At 41.9% G+C, this 21,466-nt stretch overlaps 2 pseudogenes; both read left to right on the plus strand.

Moving 5' to 3' along the window:
- Positions 1-3,812: 3,812 nt before the first annotated feature.
- LOC149186574 (uncharacterized) lies at positions 3,813-4,514 on the plus strand (annotated as a pseudogene).
- Positions 4,515-5,031: 517 nt separating this feature from the next.
- On the plus strand, positions 5,032-21,188 carry LOC149186575 (uncharacterized; annotated as a pseudogene).
- The last annotated feature ends 278 nt before the right edge of the window (positions 21,189-21,466 follow it).

Consider the following 21,466-nt stretch of genomic DNA (forward strand, 5'->3'; position numbering starts at 1 on the left):
AGTGTATCTGGAGTCGAGTCTTCACACCATCAAAGTTTCATTTCCATACCTATCGACTTAAATAACAACCCATAAAAGCAACGCTTAATTAAAATTGATCTAGTAATATTTTCTATTTCTAGGGCTCTTATCACCAATATAGCCTAGGCTAGTATCTTGCAGTAGGGAGTAATTAACTCTCCAATATAGTTAAAACAAACAAGTAGATACATCTTGCGGTAGGAAATAAATCCAATTGTAATTGATACATTCTGGGAAGCTTCTCTTCAAGGAGTCAATCACGAGATCATGTCCGAACCTTTGAGACAATCAATTCTGTTTCATTGGGAAAGATAAAAGATTTGTGTGTATTATAAACGGTAAACCTCGGATTAACCATTATTAAGGAGCCTAGGGTCACTTGTTGGTAAACCTCGGATTGACCATGTTGAGGAGCCTTCAAGGGGATTGAGCTTTTGTTACTCTGCCCTTGCATGTAGATAGGATCGTAAACTGTTCCCCCAGTTGTATTTTTTGTTGTTGGTGACCTTAGTGTCCATAAACTTAAGATTATTTCCTAAGGTGACAGTGAAGGAAAGATCTCATTGTACCTGGAACAGACATCGACTAGACTCACTTGGACTCTCTGGGGGGTTCTCTTCACTCGATATGGTTTTGTGAAGAAACTTGTGCCAGTCTGTTTCATTAAGCAGGTTGTCGGGGCAACTGTTCCAACCGCCCTTTCTGTATTAAACTTCTACTAAGTTGGATTTCATCACCAATTAGTGTTTTTAGTATGGGAAGTTACTGCTTGTGCGTGGTTTGAACTCTTAGATTTTTTAGGCGTGTGAAGCTGTTTGTTTCTTTAGAGACTTTAGGTGTTTTTATTGAAATTTTCTTTGTTTGCGTGTGATTAATTAATATTTAATCGTGGCTGAATTACCGAGACAATCTCGTAAACTTCAGGGGAAACCTCCTCAGTATACACCAAGACAACTTGAAGGGTTGCGAGCTCTCATATCACCTCGTGACAGTAGAGTTGGATCACCAGAAGTCGGAGAGTCACCTTTAATTGTTCATCTTGATTATCAAATGCAAGCAACAGAGCATATTCAAGAGCCAATTTCATTTTCCAAAGTTACTGGTAGTATTTCTCCCTCCAGTGAATTAGCTAAAGAACTTGAAATTTCTGAGGCTGACACTGAACCTGTTGTTTTGGAACCATCTTCAGGATTTGTTACTCCAACTTCTAGTGATCTTGGTTCACCTAGGGTAAGAAATATCATTACTCAAAATCTTCCTTCTGGAATCATTTCTATTGAATAACTTGGTAGTCCAGACGAAGACGTAACTCTTCCCGAAAACCAACAGACTTTAAATCTTAGGGAGCGTGAATCAATATTCTACAGTCCTTTTAGGAGTGACGCTTGGTATTTATCATTGACAATTTTTTTAGAAAACCCGGGTCTTAGTTTTTCACCACCTCGAATTCTTTTTCATCCTACACGAAGAGGTTATTATCCTTCATCGATCATGTCAAGACAATCATCTATGTTTTCCCAATCACCGGAAACATTTTTATCCGGCGATCCTTCTGTTCCTTTGGGTACCAGTCATTCTCTAGTACTTTTTCAAGAACAACTCCTCGGCCGACTAAACAAGAGTTATCATCTGGTCGTAATGGAACTCAAACGTTGAACACAAACAAATCCTTATGATGTCTGGTAGTATTCCAAATCCTCAACCTCAAGGTAGTCAGTTACCGCTTGGGGGGCAACCCCAAGGTAGTCAGTTACCGCCTGGGGGGCAACCCCAAGGTAGTCAATTACCGCCTGGAGGGCTACCTCAAGGTTTTCAACCTTCAGGACAGTACATACCCCAAGGTCAACCCCAGACTCAATACATACCCCAAGGTCAACCCCAGACTCAGTACATACCCCAAGGTCAACCCCAGTTTCAGTACGTGCCTCAGGGTTATCAACCTCAAGGTTAGTACCCAACTCAAGGTTTCCAACCGTCTTCTGGTCAATCATTTTTACAAGGAGCTGGAAATGTACCGCTTAATTATCAGCCCTACATTCAACCAGGTTATGGTCCTCCATATGCACAACCTTTTATGGGTCCATACTCCGAAATGAACATGGTGTGGAATCTGTCTCAAACTCAACAGACTATGCAACCTAATGTGCAGTTACCTAATCAACCTAGATAGCCTTTGGTTTCTAGTCTAACCCAGCAAAATGTCCAACCTACTATTCAAATCCCTGCACCTGGTTTAGTTCAGCAGCCTGGGCCTAGCGCACCTCGTACTCCGCCTCAAACTACTGCAACTTCTGTTCAACCTACAACATCTGTTTCTGGAGTATCTGTAGCTCCGGTTTCTACTATCGCTGCATCAGGGCAAATTCCTCAAGTCTCTGTGCCACAGTCAGGACCTACAGTTCAGACTTCGGTCCAGATGCCTGAAGGACAAGCTGGTACAAGTACGATTGCCACAAGTCAACCGCGATTCATCTACCAACCGTACCAGGGAGAGTATCAATTCGGTCCTACTGTACAAAACCCAATTTATCAGTATCAACTGTATCCTAGCTATACTTATCAACAGCCTCAACAACCTCAGTTTGGTCTGGTTAATCCTGGTTTTCCAGGAGGTTATAACATTCCTAATGCAAATCCGATTCCAGGTTATCCTGGATATCCTCCTCCTGGAATTGGTCTCATTACTCAAGGTTTTCGTGACCCTAACCATTAGTTACCCTTTATTGCAACTTTGGGTTTACCTTATTTGTTGCACCTTACGAACGATCTGATTTACTATCTTCCATATTGGTAGCCAATGCATAGTAAGTTGCCCAGTGATATCCCGAAATTCGAGGGTAAGTCAGGAGAGGATTCGTCAAATCACGTCATGACTTATCACCTCCGGTGTGCATTTAATTCAATCATTGATGATTCAATTCGATTGCATCTTTTTCAACGAACTCTTATTGGTCTTGCTGCCAAATGGTACGTTGAGTTACCACGAGGCTCTTTTAATAATTTCAATCAGTTAGCCACTACTTTATTAACTCATTTTCAGTTGCCTCTCAAATACGACAATGGTACAGAACTGTTAACTTCACTGAAACAATCCACGTCCACATATATCTCTGATCATATTCATGAATGGCGACATAGAAGGCATTTAGTGAAAGTTTTCATTTCGGATCAAATTTTAGCGGAATGGTTCATTAAATCATTGTTACCCAAAATCACTGAAGATGTAGCTAAGGGAGGAGTTGTCACTGAAGAGCAAGTCATTGCTCAGGCTTAGTACCTTGACCTCGTCTATACGCAGTCAGGTACTTTACATGAAAAAATCCCTGATCTTCCAAAACACGGTCAAATAACTGCAGCTCCTTCAGGGTCTCATGCCACTGATGGTATGATTGGTTCAGTTAGCACTAAAAGTAAGAAGAAATATTCAAAGAATTCTTCTCCTATAATAACTTTACCTGATTTCCCGATGGGAGATTCTTCCGCTGAAATTTTTGCCGACATCCATGTCATAGAATCATCTACGACCAAATCAAAATCCGATAGTAAAAAGAAGGGGAAGAAGAAAAACAAACAAAATTAAAAAGATAAACCAGATAAAAATGAATCTACTAACAAAAAACAGAAACCTTGCTATCCTTGTTCCACTTGCGACAAGGATCATTTTACCAAAGACTGCCCACATCGAGCAGAGGTTTCGAAATTCATTAAAGGTTCTCAAACATTGTTATCTTGAAGGTGTTGGACACAGATTGTCATTGATGTCAATATGAAAATATTCGAGGAGCAGATAGATGATAGAGTTGGAGACTGTGTATGATTTGGGGAGCAAGATGATCGAAGGTTTGAGAAAGGAGAAGGTCCAGAGTGGGGATGTGATTGCGATCGATAAAGGTTCTGGGAAGATTACAAAGTTGGGGCGGTCTTTTGCGAGGTCCAGGGATTATGATGCAATGGGGTCCCAGAGCAAGTTCGTACAGTGCCCGGATGGAGAGCTTCAGAAATGCAAAGAAGTGGTGCATCACGTTACGTTGCATGAAATTGATGTCATCAATAGCAAGACGCAAGGGTTTCTGGCCCTCTTTACAGGAGATACTGGAGAGATCCATTCTGAAGTGAGGGAACAGATTGACAGTAAAGTTGTTGAATGGAGGGAAGAAGGCAAAGCTGAAATTGTACCAGGTGTGCTTTTTATTGACGAAGTCCATATGCTTGACATTGAATGCTTCTCATTTTTGAATCGTGCTCTAGAGAATGAGATGGCACCGATATTGGTTGTTGCAACAAATCATGGCATCACAAAAATCCGTGGAACAAATTACAGGTCTCCACATGGTATACCCATTGATCTATTAGACCGCCTGCTCATTATTTCGACACAACCATACATGGAAGATGAATGTGAGCCGTCGGATCAAAGAGCAGCGGATCCAATGGTCTTCGCACGCGAAAGATGCACGGACGATAATGTGCGGGAGACGTACAGCATGTGGTAAGTGGTATTCCCCACACCGCCCACCGGGGTTCGGTGGTATACGTACAAGGGCCAGCGATCTAATCAAAATACGACGTGTGGCAGATGAAAACCGTTGCCCCCGCAGGTTAACGCGTATGCAGATTTTGGCGAGGAAAGGTGCGACTGTCGTCTGATCGCAGTGGGGTTTGATCGGAGGGTGAGGAGATGCACGAGGTTTAATGTGTAAGCAAAATGCCATAGCAACGTGGGAACCGTTGGATGAGGGTGATCAACGGCTACGATTGCGAATGCGGCAAAGGCTAATATGGGCACAATTACGTGGGTTTTTGGAATAAAATAGAAACGACAGGGCAAAAGGGTGTTTCTAGACTTTTATATCAGTTTTCTTAGATTTCGTTCCTTTGGTTTTCGGATCACAATGGCAATGGCAGCTTCCACCATGATGAGATCGTCTGTTACGGTGGGATCGTTTCATGAAAATCATCGTCCTTTTGTGTTGGTTAATGCATAGATCCAATCGAAGATAACCAACACCGATGGCACAGTCAGATTGCCTTTCAGAAGCTTTGGAAGCAATTTCTTCGGATCCACTGCAGAGTTTGGCCAGGGTTCAGCCTTACAATGTCAGAGTGCTAGGACTTTGCAACCAGTTAGAGCTACTGCAACAGAGGCCCTCCTAGAGTTCAAAGATCTTCGGGAAAGGAGAGGACCAAGATAGGAATAAATGGATTTGGTCGTATTGGGAAGCTGAAAGATCAAGCGAAGTCAGAGGAAACGACAGCGACTGAGGAGGAAGCCTAAGAGATGGTGTAAGCGGAAACGAATGGACAAAGGCATGGGAATGTATAAAACAGTAGAAACAGAGAACTGTTGGTGCGGTTATGGTGGTGAAGAACCCGAGGGTGAGATAGTAGAAGCAGCAGAGGCAGGAGAGCAGGAGTGAGACAACCTCAGCTGAATAGAGTGCAGCAGCATACCTGTTTATACCAAGGTTGGGTTGGAGCCCAAGAGGTTGGAGCCTTAGAACTGAACAGGACTGAAGTCATTGGGGTAGGTGCTCCTAAGTGCAGAACCACTATAAAACAGAGTTGGTGCTCTAGAGGTTGGAGCCTCACTGAAGTCCAAGTTGGAGCTTGGCAACTATTCACAATCAGATTTATACTTATATTGTATTTATTTCTTTGCATTGTCTTGAGTTTTAATAAAAGCATTAAATTCAATTGTTGGTTTCTATGTCCTGTGTATACATATACAAATCTATATAGGTTGTTGGCAATCACTAGAACAATTAAAAAATAATAATAATAATAATAATAAATACTGATTCACCCCCCCCCTCTAAGTATTTCCAACAATTGGTATCAGACCCAGCTTCTTCATACTAGCCTAACAGCTTGAAGAAGGATCCGCAGCCATGATGAGAAACCACGAAGCATCAGGAAGACCTCTTTTGTTCGATGGCACTAACTTTGGTTTCTAGAAGAAAAGAATGACTTACTACTTAATGTCCCTTGGACCTGAACTCTGGCATTTTGTTCAAAATGAATATAGAACTCCTTCCACTCTTCCAACAGACCAAGACGAGAGGAAAGCCTACATTGCAAATGCAAAGGCCATGAACTCCATCACTAGTGGAATCACTGATTCCGAGTTTACAAAAATCATGCACTGTACCTCGGCCAAAGAAATGTGGGAGAAGCTAGTTGGCTTGTACGATGGAGAATCAAAAGTCAGAAAGGCAAAGCTTCAAACTCACAGAAGATAATTTGAAAGTTTGAGGATGGAAGATGAATAATATATTACAGCATACCTCCTCCGAGTAGCCGAAGTGGTAAATTCCCTGAAAGGATTGGATGAAAAAGTTGAAGAAAGTACCATTGTTCAAAAGGTATTAAGGTCTCTTCCAGACAGGTTTGACTCCAAAATAAGCGCTATAGAAGAAGCAAAGGATCTAGATACCCTCAAAATGGATGAACTCCATGGAATTATCACTGCCTATGAAATGAGGAAAGGTGGCCCAAGCTCCAAAGATGCAGCATTCAAGGCCTCAAGGTCAAATAAGGGGAAAGAAAGGAATGATTGTAGTGATGAGTCAAATGTGGAATCTGAATTGGCTCAATTTGTATGAAAGCTAAAGAAAGGATCTAAGCTTAAAGGCAAGTATCCTCTTATCTGTTTTAAATGTGGTAAAATAGGTCATTATGCATCAAAATGTCCTCATAAACATGACAGTGATGATGAAGGAAATTCTAAAAGAATGGCCATAAAAAGAAAGGGTTCAATAAGAAAAACTTCTTCTCCAAGCAAGATGAGTCTAATGAGGATGAGTTTATGGTCATCAAAAGGAAATCAGATGAGGAAAGCGATCATGATGAAAGCCAAGAAGCATTATTCATGGCACTCGCAGATGATGATGACTCAGGGCTGGAAGGAAATGTAGATGAACTTTTAATAAGTGCCATTGAAGAAAATGAGAAACTACGGAACAAAATCATTTCTCTTAAAGTGGAAAACGAGGAAATAAGAAGGAGAGAAGATCTCTTGGATGCAAAGCTTAAAGAAAAGGAAGACACTTGTGAAGAACGTGAGACCGAAATAGTGTCTCTGAGAAAGGAGTTGGAGCAAATTAAAAAGGGTTGTAAAAGCTCTCAAATACTTGAGACTATTCTGAAAAATCAAAAACCTCAACATGACAAGTCTGGAATAGGTTTCAAAGGAGAATCCTCAAGCACTAAGAATAATGCGAAAAGCTATGCCAATGCACTTTTCTGCAATCCAAAAGATGAAAAGTGCACCCCAGATCCCAAGAATGAAGAGAGAATTACTCCAAATAAGAATCTGGAGTCGAATCATGGACACTACAACAAATACAAACCTGTACTCCACCAAGGGCCCATCGCAAATCCAAAGAACGAGGGAGGAGTAATTCCCAAGAAGGAAATCGACTCAAAACGTGGTTGCTTCAACAAGTACAAAACCATCTTTCTTGGACATTGCTTTCATTGTAAAAACTTCGGTCATCAAGCTAGACATTGTATGGCTCGCAGAAGTGAAAAGACAAAGCTAAAGGATAGAATAATCAACTCATATGCCCCCAAAAGGCAGGGACAAATCAAAACCTTTAATACATTTGATCCCTTAATCAAATTTGATCTGATTTTCTCTTTCTGCTACAATAATGGAAACTATGAACAAGACTGCCCACTCAAAGGAAGAAAGACGAGTAGCGAGAACTCCAGCATGGAAAAATGCGGCCTGGCTCTATATGCTCAAAATAATGGAAACCAATGGTTTATAGATAGTGGGTGCTCCAGGAACATGACAGGAGACAGAAGGAAGTTTGTCTCACTGAGCAAAAAGGAAGGGAATGTGTCCTTTGGAAGCGGATCTAGCAGAATTGCAGGAAAAGGAACACTTACTCTGACCAATGGAAAAGGAAAAGCTCAAGATGCTCTCCTAGTTGATGGACTCAAACACAACCTCTTGAGTGTCAGCCAAATATGTGATCAAGGACATAAGATTGTTTTCAGCACCAAAGACTGTGAAATAAGTAACTCTGCCTCAGGGAAAATTGTGGCAAAAGGGGTGAGGACACCATACAACATTTACATTCTGAACAAGATTCAAGAAAATAAATGCTACCTGAGTCAGACAGATGAGAGTTGGCTGTGGCACAAGCGACTTGGACATACAAGCTTCGAAAATTTGATCAATATCAGCAAGATAAAAGTTGTACGAGACATCCCAAGGCTATTCAAACCAAATCAAGTAGTATGTGGTCCATGTCAACATGGAAAGCAGACCAGAATCAACCACAAGACAAAGGAACACTCTACATCGAAGCCCTTATAGATCATCCATGCTGATGTATGTGGGCCAACTAGAAATCAAGCACTCCAAGGAGAAAGGTACTTTGTGTTATTTGTTGATGATTATACTAGAATGATGTGGATATATTTCATAAAGTATAAATCTGAAACTTTTGAGTGTTTCAAGAATCTAAAAGCCCTTGTAGAAAATGAAAAAGATTCAAAAATTAAGTGCCTAAGAATAGACAAAGGAGGAGAATTCACATTAAACGAGTTTAGTGAGTTCTGTAATATTCATGGAATTAAAAGGGAATTCTCAGCTGCCAGAACACCTCAACAAAATGGGGTAGTTGAAAGAAGAATCCGAACAGTCCAAGAAATGGCAAGAACTATGCTATTAACAGCAAACTTACAGCCTAAATTCTAGAGAGAAGCAGTAGGGACAGTTGTCTACACACTGAATCGAACTCAATTAAGACCAAATTGTGATAAAACTCCTTATGAGCTATGGAAAGGAAGACCTACTTCGGTGAAGTACTTCAAGATCTTTGGAAGCAAGTGCTTCATAAAAATAAATGATGGTTCATCAGGAAAGTTTGATTCTCGGGTTGATGAAAGGATATTTCTTAGATACTCTACACGGAGCAAGGCTTACAAGTGCTACAATTATCGACTGAAGAAAATAGTGGAAAGCATTGATGTAAAGGTTGATGAAGATCTTCTAGTAAAGGAAATTGAAGAACATGAAGATGACTCTCTCATTGAAGAAGAAGAACCTAAAGAAGAAGAAATAGATGAGGAAGAAGAAGAAGAAGAAGAGGAAAGAGAACCACCTAATACCCCTTCTAAGACGAAGTATGTCCAAAGACACCATCCAGAAGAACAGATCATTGGCAATAAAGATGAAGGTGTGCAGACCCGAAGAAGGATAACAATTACACCCAAGCAAAAAGTCATTGCCCTCCTATCTATGATGGAACTAGAAACATTTGCAGAAGCAAGTAAGGATCCTCATTGGGTAAAAGCCATGGAAGAAGAAATGACCCAAATTGAGAAGAACAAGGCATGGGAGCTAGTACCTCATCCAAAGGACAAAAACATAATAGGAACCAAATGGGTGGTCAAAAATAAAATGAATGAGGAAGGACAGGTTATCAGGAACAAGGCAAGACTTGTCTGCAAAGGCTATTCACAAATTGAAGGAATTGACTTTGAAGAGACATTTGCACCAGTGGCCCATATGGAAGCTATCAGGATGTTCTTCGCATTTGTTTGCTCAAAAGGATTCAAAATCTATCAAATGGACGTGAAATCAGCATTTCTAAATGGGGAACTCAAGGAGGAAGTCTACATGGAGTAGCCAGAAGATTTTGATCTAACAGCAGGAAAGGACTTAGTTTGTAAGTTGAAAAAGGCTTTATATGGGTTGAAACAAGCTCCTAGAGCTTGGTACGCAAGACTGGATCACTATCCACAACAACAAGGCTTCAAAAGGGAGTGGCTGGAAGCAATCTATACATAAAGACATATCAAGGTAAGTTACTAGTTGCTCTTGTTTATGTCGATGATCTGATTTTTGCTAGTAATAATGATGAAATGAGCCATGAATTTTCTCAAAACATGTCAAAAGAGTTTGAGATGTCAAAGATACGAGAGCTGTCCCACTTCCTTGGACTTCAAATATCTCAAACTAGAGCAGGATTATGTATATCTCAAACCAAATATCTAAAAGACATGCTCAAAAAATATGGAATGGAGGATTGTGCACCCATGAGCACACCTATGACCACAAACTGCAAACTGAGCAAAGATGGTGACTCCCTAGTGAGCCCCAGTATTGTAGCAATAATGCTACATCTCCTAGAACTCCCTTCTTTAATTTTATCAACCCGGTAGTTTGTAACAAACTTGGAAGCGACGGTGCTGTATGCACAAGTACCGCAGCTGTCACTTAGTCAGCTGGCACAAGTCCGCTAGGAGCTTAAGCCAACTTCTATGAGCTCTTAGAAGAAGCTTTTTAATTGATGGATGAAAGCTAACTCGAAGGAAGTTAATCTAATTGCAAAAAGAAAATGAAGGCCAAAAAGGAACGCAAACCCTAATTTTACCAGCTAGTCCTACTGACGCAAAGGAGAGCATGCAAACTACTGGAAGAGATGCCATTACTTCTAGGAAGGTAAAATGCATGTGTCTAAGTTATCACTATCTGAAGAAAACATCTTTTTGTATTTTTGATTAAGTTATTAGAATTATCATGCATGTGCTTTTAACTAGCTTTTCACTGTGCAGGGGTGGATCAAGGAGGAGAAGTGCTTGGAAAAGGTTGGGAAGACTCGGAGAGGGTCTAAGGGATCCCTATCATCCTTTCAGAGAGTTTCACAAAGTCAGGATGCCATGCAACCGTGTTTATGAACTTCTACAGGAAGTCTGCAGGGGTTTCTACAGGAAGTTCTGTAATTCTTCTACAGGATGTTTCGAAATGGGATTTTGGAGGATGGGTGATTGATGGAAGATGCATGGATGGTTATGGAGGTAGGATGGGGGTCTGAAGTGACCTAGGAACTGATGGATGGAGTGGTGAGATGATATGTGGAAGGCTGATTTGGCCTTAAGGTAGTTGAGACAACAATGGAGAAAAAGGTAGGGTTACGTGGGCAAGAGGATGGGTGTGAAGCGAGAAGCCTAGATATGGGATGAATCAGATGGTTCTGATGAAGCTTGACCATGTGAGTGAGTGATAGAGATGCCCTGCACAATTCACATTCAACCGAATCAATGAATTCTTGCAAACAAACTAAGTCCTAGCTAACTTAATCTAACTGTCAATGAAATGAATAAACAGCAGCCTCGTTTGGAAAGAGAACCATGTACATCACGTGAGCAAGAACATTTCGAAAGATCTAAATGCATGAAAAACTCCTACCAATCGATTCCCAAACATAAAAAGCTACTTTAACCAACAAAAACAACCAAAATAACAAAGCAAGATCTAAAGAGCAGATTTTATTTTAAGAACGCAGCAAACACACATAAAGATAAACAGGGGAGGTACTGGGCGCTTGAGATGGGCCCAACCCCAAGAGCTACAGCCTCCCAAGAGAGATTTAGAGCTGGTGCAAAGCTGAATTCATCTTTATTAATCAAGAATGAAGAGTTACATCAAAACTGTCCACAAGGAGAGCTTGAGAATGAGCTGAAAGCAAAGCTAATCTATTGCATACAAATCGAATTACAAAATGACTACAACAAGGCTATGAAATGACTAACTACTAGCTACTATCTACTGGCTAACTAGCTAACATCCACTGGCTACCAAAATGACTAACTGGCTAACCAAAATGAGGCCTTAAGCCTTCTTATTTATACAATTTGAGGACCCAACAGTCCTCCTAAACTTTAGGGACTCGGCTGCCCTTGTGCTGATTGATTCGGTGGCCCTTGAACTCCGAGCTGATGGTGGAGAATTCGAGGTAAGGGCCCATAAATGAAGGGGACACCTTCCTACAAATCCTCTAGCTTGTCTTCCCACGAATTTGGCTGCCAAGTGCTCATTAAGACCTTCGATTTTGTCTCCAAATTGACCAAAAAGGCTACACAAAGCACCCATTAGACTTGTTGGCATAATGACTAACCAAATTCACTCTATTAACATAAATATAATCAAAAACATGCAACGAACTAATGAGAATGGTGGATTAAGTCAAATTAGGAGGTTGAATGAGCCCAAATAATTGTACATTTTTGGGGCTCATCATCACCCCCTACTGAAAGTGTTGCTCATCCTCTGAGCAACCAATCTCTCTCCTCATCTTTGATGGCCCTGGTGGCCTCCTTGGCTAAAATCTCGGCTGATTTCTCCTTTGGCTTCCCTCTTTTCAAGCTTCCTGTAGAAACAGTTCGCTGGCTTCCTGTAGAAACAGTCCTCTGTCTTCCTGTAGTTGTTTTGTTAGTGCCTCAACCTCAGCCTGCAGCTTGTCCTCTCTCTGCTGTTCATCAGATGTTTCCTTGTCTGCTGGAGGCCCTTCTTGCTGCTGTTGTTCTCCCAAAATGGAGGGCCTATCTTCGTTATGACTTCCCTATAGCTGTAACTACGGTTTCAGCAGCTCATTCTCCTCCTGTACTTTGTCTCTTTCAGCTTAGCCAGAGTTTCCTGTAGAACCATCTCAGCTTCCTGTAGAGCTGTCTTTGAGTCCATCCTTTCAATCCTTTCTCTCCAGGTGGATGTTTTTCGGGCTCCGTCGTTCATAGGTGATGGATAACTTTGGGGGAGACTCCTCCTTTTGTTTAGTTGTGGCGTCCTCAATGATAATTGGCTCTTTTGACTGTGGTTGGGGTCTGCCCACTTTTATCTGTGTGCTCCTTCTTGCTTTACAGTACATGGATGTTCCCCTTTTCCGCCTCCCTTTTTGCTTTGGAGATGTGCTTAGGGCAGCAAGCACAGTTGCTGCCTCCCTAGCCAATATCTCGGGTGATTTCTCCTCTTGCTGCTCTTTTTCCCTGCTTCCTGTAGAAATCCCTGTGCCTGTTTTGCTGACTGTGTTTTCTCCTTTTGTTTTTGTGTGGTTTCTTTGGCTGTGACACTCTTCAGTTGGACTTTCTCGGCCTTCTTTGTTCTGCGTTGCATCCTCTTTTCCCTTGGTGTTTTTGCTGTTGTTTCTTCCCCTGTTTTAGGCTTACCAATCTGGCCCATTTCTCCTTTTCCTCTTTGTTCTTGCTGTGCCTGGATGTCTTGCGGTTTTATACCATCGATTTTCTCACCTTTTTCAATGTGTTCTTCTTCCTCACTGCTGGATGGGGTGATATCTTTGGCCAAAACTCTGATATTGTCATCCCTAGACATGTTCTGGAAGATTTCCCATGATATGGGGACAATGTAGGTGTGCAGGGCATCTTCTACTAATAATTTGATGAGCCCATGATGGGCCATCTGGTTTGGAATCCCTTCATTCATTTTTGTCCTACATTCAACCAGTGACTGAAGAAGAAAATAGGGAATGCTGGTTTCAAGACTGCTGTGACTCAGCTCTCAGCGATCTGGTTATGAAAGGAAGAGTTTTTCTTCTACAGACAGAGGACAGAGACCAAGTTTTCTTCTCAGGGCACATTCAGATATGCAAATTTTAAAATTTTCATCCACAGGCTGGCTCTCACAGCTGCATATGCCTTCCTTATAAGGGAATTTTAGAAACAGGAAACGTGGAGAAGAATCTTGATGCAGACATAACTGAGAAACTCAGTGCAACACACAGGCAAACTCTCTATTTCCAATACACAGGCAGATTTTCACTGATTGTCCAATCCGATGCCATGTTTAATTCACCACCTTGCACAAACAAACCATGCATAGAGGAGTTTTTTTCGAGCCTACCTCGTCTGGAGCTCAAAATTCAACGAAAATTCTGGGTTTTCCTTCCGTAGAGCTGTTCTCTGCCTTTCCTGTAGACGCCTTCCTGTAGGCGGCTCTCGTTTCCTGTAGAACGAAACAGTGCTCCCTGTAGAATGCCGATAAGCAGGAGGGTTCTGAAAAATGGCCGAGAAAGATTGGTTTGCTACTATGGAGGTGGTATGGAGCTTGTTGCAGCTGCAAGGACGATGATAAACTGGAAACAACGGAGGTGAGAGTTTGATTGGCTGTTTATGGAGACTTCCGTTGATGGAGGGTGAGCTGGCCAAGTGCACGTTGGCCCCATGTAGACCGTTTAAACAACCACCACTAATCACGTCCATCACGTTCACCAGACTGTTTGTTCTCTGCCTGTAATCACGTCCATCAATCACGCTGGAGTTTTACTACCTGTTTCCAGTTTTCTTCCTGAGATGGCTGAGCACACGCGTCGTATTCACCCACCGAGCGCTGTTTGAACTGTATGAGGGTGGCCAGTTAGCTGGCCACCGATTTTTTTAATCACAACCATCTCATTGTTCACGCAGTTCTCAAATTACATTCATGCAACAAAGGAATTAGTTTCAGTCACGTACCTGGAAGTCGAACGGCTGCTTGTGAAGCTTTTTGCTGTTGCATGCTCATGTTCTGCTGCTGCATGCTTGGATCATTTGGTTGCATGAGGGCTTGGATGATGATTTTTGATTGCTTTTCCTTGTGTAGGTGTCCTCTGACCGGATCTGAGCTGCATGCCATTGTTTCCACGTTCAGATCTGCACCTTCAAGCTGCTGCTGCTGCATGGTCACAAAACCAGAACTTGTTTTCGCCATTGCTCTCAAACGGTAAACCGGATTGATCTGAAACTCGGTGAGCATGTTCCTATCATCATTATGCATCTCCCATAGCAAAATCGTGATCAATGGATGCACGGATTTCGAGAAAAATGGAAAATGGCTGAAGATTTCAGAGATCGATTTCTCAGAAACTGTGCATCGGAATCGGCTGAAACTGCTTGGGTTGGTTACCATCACTCATATGCATATCCCCATGAAACAGGTTTTGAAACGGATGCACGGATATGGAGAAAATGCAAAAATGGTTGATGGTGATGGAGGCTGATTCCTTGGAAACCGTGCACCGGAACGGCATGAAACTGCTCAGGCATGTTGTCATCACCCTTGTACAATACCCCATAAAACTGTTTGACAAATGGATGCATGGTCTTCAAGTTATGGCAAAAACAAATTTTGTTCTATGTCTTTTTGCTTCAAGGTTTTTTGCAAGTGGTTGCATGGAAGGAAAAACTGAGCTTGGGCTGTGATGCAGGTATGGAGATGATGGAGGAGGAGTTGGAAGATTGCATGAGGACTTTTGAACCCTCGAGGAAGCTACCATGTTCGCCAAACCACATTTTGAAATCCATGTCTAGTTTCCCACAATTTCTACAGGAAGTTCCTGTAAAAGCACAATGAGAAGCACAATGGGGTGGAAAAACGATGGAGAAAGGCAAGGGATGGACACACAAGTGCTTGTAGGCCTAATCAACAGATTCCCACCATTAGATTCACTTTTGAAATTGGATTTGGCTCGTCCAAAGGTTCTACAGGATGTTTCCTGTAGAAATACAGAGCTTCCTGTAGAAGGCACAAGAAAAATTCCTTTAACCTTGATTTGAGTGCTCCTCCTGTCATGAAACATCCTCCTTGCAACCTGCAATTAGCCAATGGAATTAGTTTTACTTTTCTTTTTCTTTTTCTCTTCTTTTTTTTTTTTTGAAAAACAACTAGGGTGCCTCATGGAGGTTTTCACCCTAATTGCCTGCCTTGGGCGCCTCCAAGGGAGGTTTTCACCCAAAGATCTTATTCTCTTTTCTATTTTTTTTTCAACCCATTGACCGCCTCATGGAGGTTTTCAATCAATGAGCCAATCTAAGGCGCCTTCGAGGAGGTTTTCACCTTAGATTTTTATTTTTTCTTTTTTCATTTTTTTCTTTTTCTTTTTTTTTCTCTTTTTTCTTTTTTCTTTTTTTTTCTACCCTACCCTACTTGAAAAACAAACTCATTTTCAAGTATAAGAATACTTCCAATGGAGCCATGTGCACATCGAGATTAGAGAAAAAATGATGTGAAGGCTCGAAATGCATGCTTGGACAACTATCCAGACTTTAGAGACCAAATGATCTGACTTTGAAGGGATCAAACATAGCTGAGGAAGAGAGTACCACTGCAACTTAGTGACCTTCTAAAACCATATCTCAATATAGCTTTGATATCCTTGGTCCTCTTGCTGATTTGGATCATTCTTCATGTCACCTTCTATCATGACCTTCTGATCTTCCTCTTTTTGTTGATCTTTCTATTGAGTACATGGAGGATTTGATGATAACCATGAGGGAACTCTCTCGATCTCTGATTTAGATCTCTTCTCTTCATCAAGTGCAGCCCATGGTTCTTTGATCTCCTCTTTGGAACCTTCTTTTTCCTTTGGTCCTTCAATGTTGTCAATAGATTCTCTCTTTTGCAACACTCTTCCTGAGCTTTGGTGAACATCATTGAGCTCAAAAGGAGTCATTTGCATATGTTGTGCCTCAGATTTGCAATGGGGTTGAGCTGCTCCATTGTATGGCTTTGGAAATGGTACAGGTAGTTGAGTGGAGGTGTGAAATTGAGATGGAGATGGATGGCATTGTGGTTGGGTAGGCATTTGGGGTTGCCTTGGTGGAGGAGGAGGCGATGGTTGTGGATGAGCAGGTGGTGGAGGAAAATGACCAGGATGAGAGTTGTACTGGGGCCTCCACTCCTGATAAGGTGCATTCCACTGAGGCTGTGGCTGAGCATAAGAGTGAAATGAATGAGCAACTGGTTGGGCATAATATGGATCTGTGAAGGAACAAGGAGGAGGTGTGAACCAGGAAGGATGAGCAGGGGGACCCCAAGAAGGCATGAAAGTGGCTTGATATGGGTCATAATAGGTCTCGGGTGTCCCTTGCAGTTCCTGCTGGTAAGATCTAGGTCCAGGCGGCCAACTTTGGTTCATGTAATAGAGTGATTCAGTGGCTCCTTTGGCTCTCTGATATGCAGCTTTGAATCTGGGTAAGGAAGGGCACTGATCTGTAGGATGGTATGCTTCACAGACAAAACACACTTCTATGGAGTACAATGGACATTCGTTCCTAGGATGCTTTCTAGTGCACCTAGGACAAAAAATGACCAAAGCCCTCTTGGCTTCCTCTTGCTTCTGTTGGATCCGCAAGGTATCCAATTGCATGGCAAGAAACTGCCTCATATCACTCTTGAAATCTTTGATCTGATTTTCAAATTCATCTTTGGACAAGATGTTGCTCCCAACATTTCTGCTTGTAGCCATTTGCTCCAGAGGAATGTTTTCTTCTTCTTCTCCCCTAGAGGTTCTTTAAATATGCCTTGATGTCCACCCAGGGGTTCTTCTTAGTCACAGCCATCGAAGAAGAGAGAAGGTTGGCTGTGTGAAGCAAAGGGGGGTGTTGTGAAAATATTTTTCTAACTTATCTCTACTCCTACCAGGCATGAAAGGAAATCTTTTTGGTTGATTTTTGCTTTTTTCTACTTCTACCTGCAAAACTGAAATAGATTGAACTGCAACTAACTATCTTGCTAAAATGAAAATGCGGAATTGAAATGAAAGCAGGAAAGGACTAATCTATTTTGCTCAAATGAAATTGCAGGAATGAAATGCTAGTCTACGCTTGCGAAATTGAAATGCTAATCTACGCTTGCAGAAATGAAATTGCGGAATTGAAATGCTAATCTATGAAAGCGGGAAATGCTAATCTACTTTTGCATAAATGAAATTGCATAATGGAAATGAAATAAACTACTTAGCAGAAGATTGCAGTGGAAAATAGAAGAAAAGCGGCAATCACCAATACTCTGACGCTTCCCCGACAACGGTGCCAAAAAGATGGTGAGCCCCAGTATTGTAGCAATAATGCTACATCTCCTAGAACTCCCTTCTTTAATTTTATCAACCCGGTAGTTCGTAACAAACTTGGAAGCGACGGTGCTGTATGCACAAGTACTAGCTCTTGCCGCAACTGTCACTTGGTCAGCTGGCACAAGTCCGCTAGGAGCTTAAGCCAACTTCTATGAGCTCTTAGAAGAAGCTTTTTAATTGATGGATGAAAGCTAACTCGAAGGAAGTTAATCTAATTGCAAAAAGAAAATGAAGGCCAAAAAGGAACGCAAACCCTAATTCTACCAGCTAGTCCTACTGACGCAAAGGAGAGCATGCAAACTACTGGAAGAGATGCCATTACTTCTAGGAAGGTAAAATGCATGTGTCTAAGTTATCACTATCTGAAGAAAACATCTTTTTGTATTTTTGATTAAGTTATTAGAATTATCATGCATGTGCTTTTAACTAGCTTTTCACTGTGCAGGGGTGGATCAAGGAGGAGAAGTGCTTGGAAAAGGTTGGGAAGACTCGGAGAGGGTCTAAGGGATCCCTATCATCCTTTCAGAGAGTTTCACAAAGTCAGGATGCCATGCAACCGTGTTTATGAACTTCTACAGGAAGTCTGCAGGGGTTTCTACAGGAAGTTCTGTAATTCTTCTACAGGATGTTTCGAAATGGGATTTTGGAGGATGGGTGATTGATGGAAGATGCATGGATGGTTATGGAGGTAGGATGGGGGTCTGAAGTGACCCAGGAACTGATGGATGGAGTGGTGAGATGATATGTGGAAGGCTGATTTGGCTTTAAGGTAGTTGAGACAACAATGGAGAAGAAGGTAGGGTTATGTGGGCAAGAGGATGGGTGTGAAGCGAGAAGCCTAGATATGGGATGAATCAGATGGCTCTGATGAAGCTTGACCATGTGAGTGAGTGATAGAGATGCCCTACACAATGCACATTCAACCGAATCAATGAATTCTTGCAAACAAACTAAGTCCTAGCTAACTTAATCTAACTGTCAATGAAATGAATAAACAACAGCCTCGTTTGGAAAGAGAACCATGTACATCACATGAGCAAGAACATTCTGAAAGATCTAAATGCATGAAAAACTCCTACCAATCGATTCCCAAACATAAAAGGCTACTTTAACCAACAAAAACAACCAAAATAACAAAGCAAGATCTAAAGAGCAGATTTTATTTTAAGAACGCAGCAAACACACATAAAGATAAACAGGGGAGGTACTGGGCGCTTGAGATGGGCCCAACCCCAAGAGCTACAGCCTCCCAAGAGAGATTTAGAGCTGGTGCAAAGCTGAATTCATCTTTATTAATCAAGAATGAAGAGTTACATCAAAACTGTCCACAAGGAGAGCTTGAGAATGAGCTGAAAGCAAAGCTAATTATTGCATACAAATCGAATTACAAAATGACTACAACAAGGCTATGAAATGACTAACTACTAGCTACTATCTACTGGCTAACTAGCTAACATCCACTGGCTACCAAAATGACTAACTGGCTAACCAAAATGAGGCCCTAAGCCTTCTTATTTATACAATTTGAGGACCCAACAGTCCTCCTAAACTTTAGGGACTCGGCTGCCCAAAACTTGGAGTTAACAGCAGTCCTACTTGACTTGCTTGGCTGCCCTTGTGTTGATTGATTCGGTGGCCCTTGAACTCCGAGCTAATGGTGGAGAATTCGAGGTAAGGGCCCATAAATGAAGGGGACACCTTCCTACAAATCCTCTAGCTTGTCTTCCCACGAATTTCGCTGCCAAGTGCTCATTAAGACCTTCAATTTTGTCTCCAAATTGACCAAAAAGGCTACACAAAGCACCCATTAGACTTGTTGGCATAATGACTAACCAAATTCACTCTATTAACATAAATATAATCAAAAACATGCAATGAACTAATGAGAATGGTGGATTAAGTCAAATTAGGAGGTTGAATGAGCCCAAATAATTGTACATTTTTGGGGCTCATCACTCCCCTCTAGTAGATGCAACTCATTACAGGTCAATGATTGGAGCCCTTCTATACTTAACAGCTACACGACCAGACATAATGCAAGCAGTAGGAATGGTGGGAAGATTTCAATCTACTCCTAAACAATCCCATTTATTAGCTGTAAAAAGAATTCTCAGATATCTGAAGGGAACTTTTGATTTCTGTCTTTGGTACCCAAAGGACTCAACACTGACTGTAACTACATACACTGATGTTGATTGGGCTGGAAGTATAGATGATCAGAAAAGCACTAGTGGAAATGCATTCTTCCTAGGAGATTGTTTGGTATCCTGGCTTAGCAAAAAACAGTCACCCATATCATCATCCACAACCGAAGTTGAGTATATTGCTGCAGCAGACTGTTGTTTTCAGATACTATGGATGAAGGAAGCTCTAAGAGATCTCGACATATGTATAGATCAACCAATTTCCACCTATTGTGACAACACAAGTGTTATCAGTCTCAGCAAAAATCTTGTGATGCGCTCAAGAACTAAACACATACCAATCAAGTACCATTTCCTCCGTGAACAAGTAGCTGAAAAAACATCGTCCTAGAATATATCAGTACTAAGGAGCAAATAGCTTGTATTTTCACAAAACCTCTTCCTCAAGAAGCATTCGAACATCTGCATCAAAAGATGGGGGTTATTTCTTTATCATCACTCAAGTTCATTCATAAAGATGTAGCAGGATAGGGGGAGCAGTTTGACAGGGGGGGTCCATATGCATCCCTTTGCCATTGATGTCAAAGAGGGAGAAAGCAGAAGAATATTGCCATCAATAACAAAGGGGGAGATTGTTGGACACAGATTGTCATTGATGTCAATATGGCAATATTCGAGGAGCAGATAGACGACAGAGATGGAGACTGTGTATGATTTGGGGAGCAAGATGATCGAAGGTTTGAGCAAGGAGAAGGTCCAGAGTGGGGATGTGATTGTGATCGATAAAGCTTCTGGGAAGATTACAAAGTTGGGGCGGTCTTTTGCGAGGTCTAGGGATTATGATGCAATGGGGCCGCAGACCAAGTTCGTACAGTGCCCGGATGGAGAGCTTCAGAAACGCAAAGAAGTGGTGCATTGCGTTACGCTACATGAAATCGATGTCATCAATAGCAGGACGCAAGGGTTTCTGGCCCTCTTTACAGGAGATATTGGAGAGATCCATTCTGAAGTGAGGGAACAGATTGACAGTAAAGTTATTGAACGGAGGGAAGAAGGCAAAGCTGAAATTGTACCAGGTGTGCTTTTTATTGACGAAGTCCATATGCTTGACATTGAATGCTTCTCATTTTTGAATCATGCTCTAGAGAATGAGATGGCACCGATATTGGTTGTTGCAACAAATCGTGGCATCACAAAAATCCATGGAACAAATTACAAGTCTCCACATGGTATACCCATTGATCTATTAGACCGCCTGCTCATTATTTCGACACAGCCATACATGGAAGATGAATGTGAGTTGTCAGATCAAAGAGCAGCGGATCCAACGGTCGTCGCACGCGAAAGATGCACGGACAATAATAAGCGGGAGACGTACAGGTAGGCGGTAAGCGGTATTCCCCGCACCGCCCACCAGGGTTCGGTGGTATACGTATAAGGGCCAGTGATCCAATCAAAATACAACGTGTGGCAGATGAAAACTACCACCCCCGCAGGTTAACGCATATGCAGGTTTCGACGAGGAAAGGTGCGATTGTTGTCTGATCGCGGCGAGGTTTGCTCAGACGGTGAGGAGATGCACGAGGTTTAATACATAAGGAGAAGGTCGTAGCGACGTGGGAACCGTTGGATGAGGGTGATCAATGGCTGCGATTGCGAATG

The sequence above is a fragment of the Pinus tabuliformis genome, chromosome 3_1 (genome assembly GCF_031772625.1).
Source record: "Pinus tabuliformis cultivar Carrire ecotype Pingquan chromosome 3_1, CPIR1, whole genome shotgun sequence".
NCBI classification, from domain to species: domain Eukaryota; kingdom Viridiplantae; phylum Streptophyta; class Pinopsida; order Pinales; family Pinaceae; genus Pinus; species Pinus tabuliformis.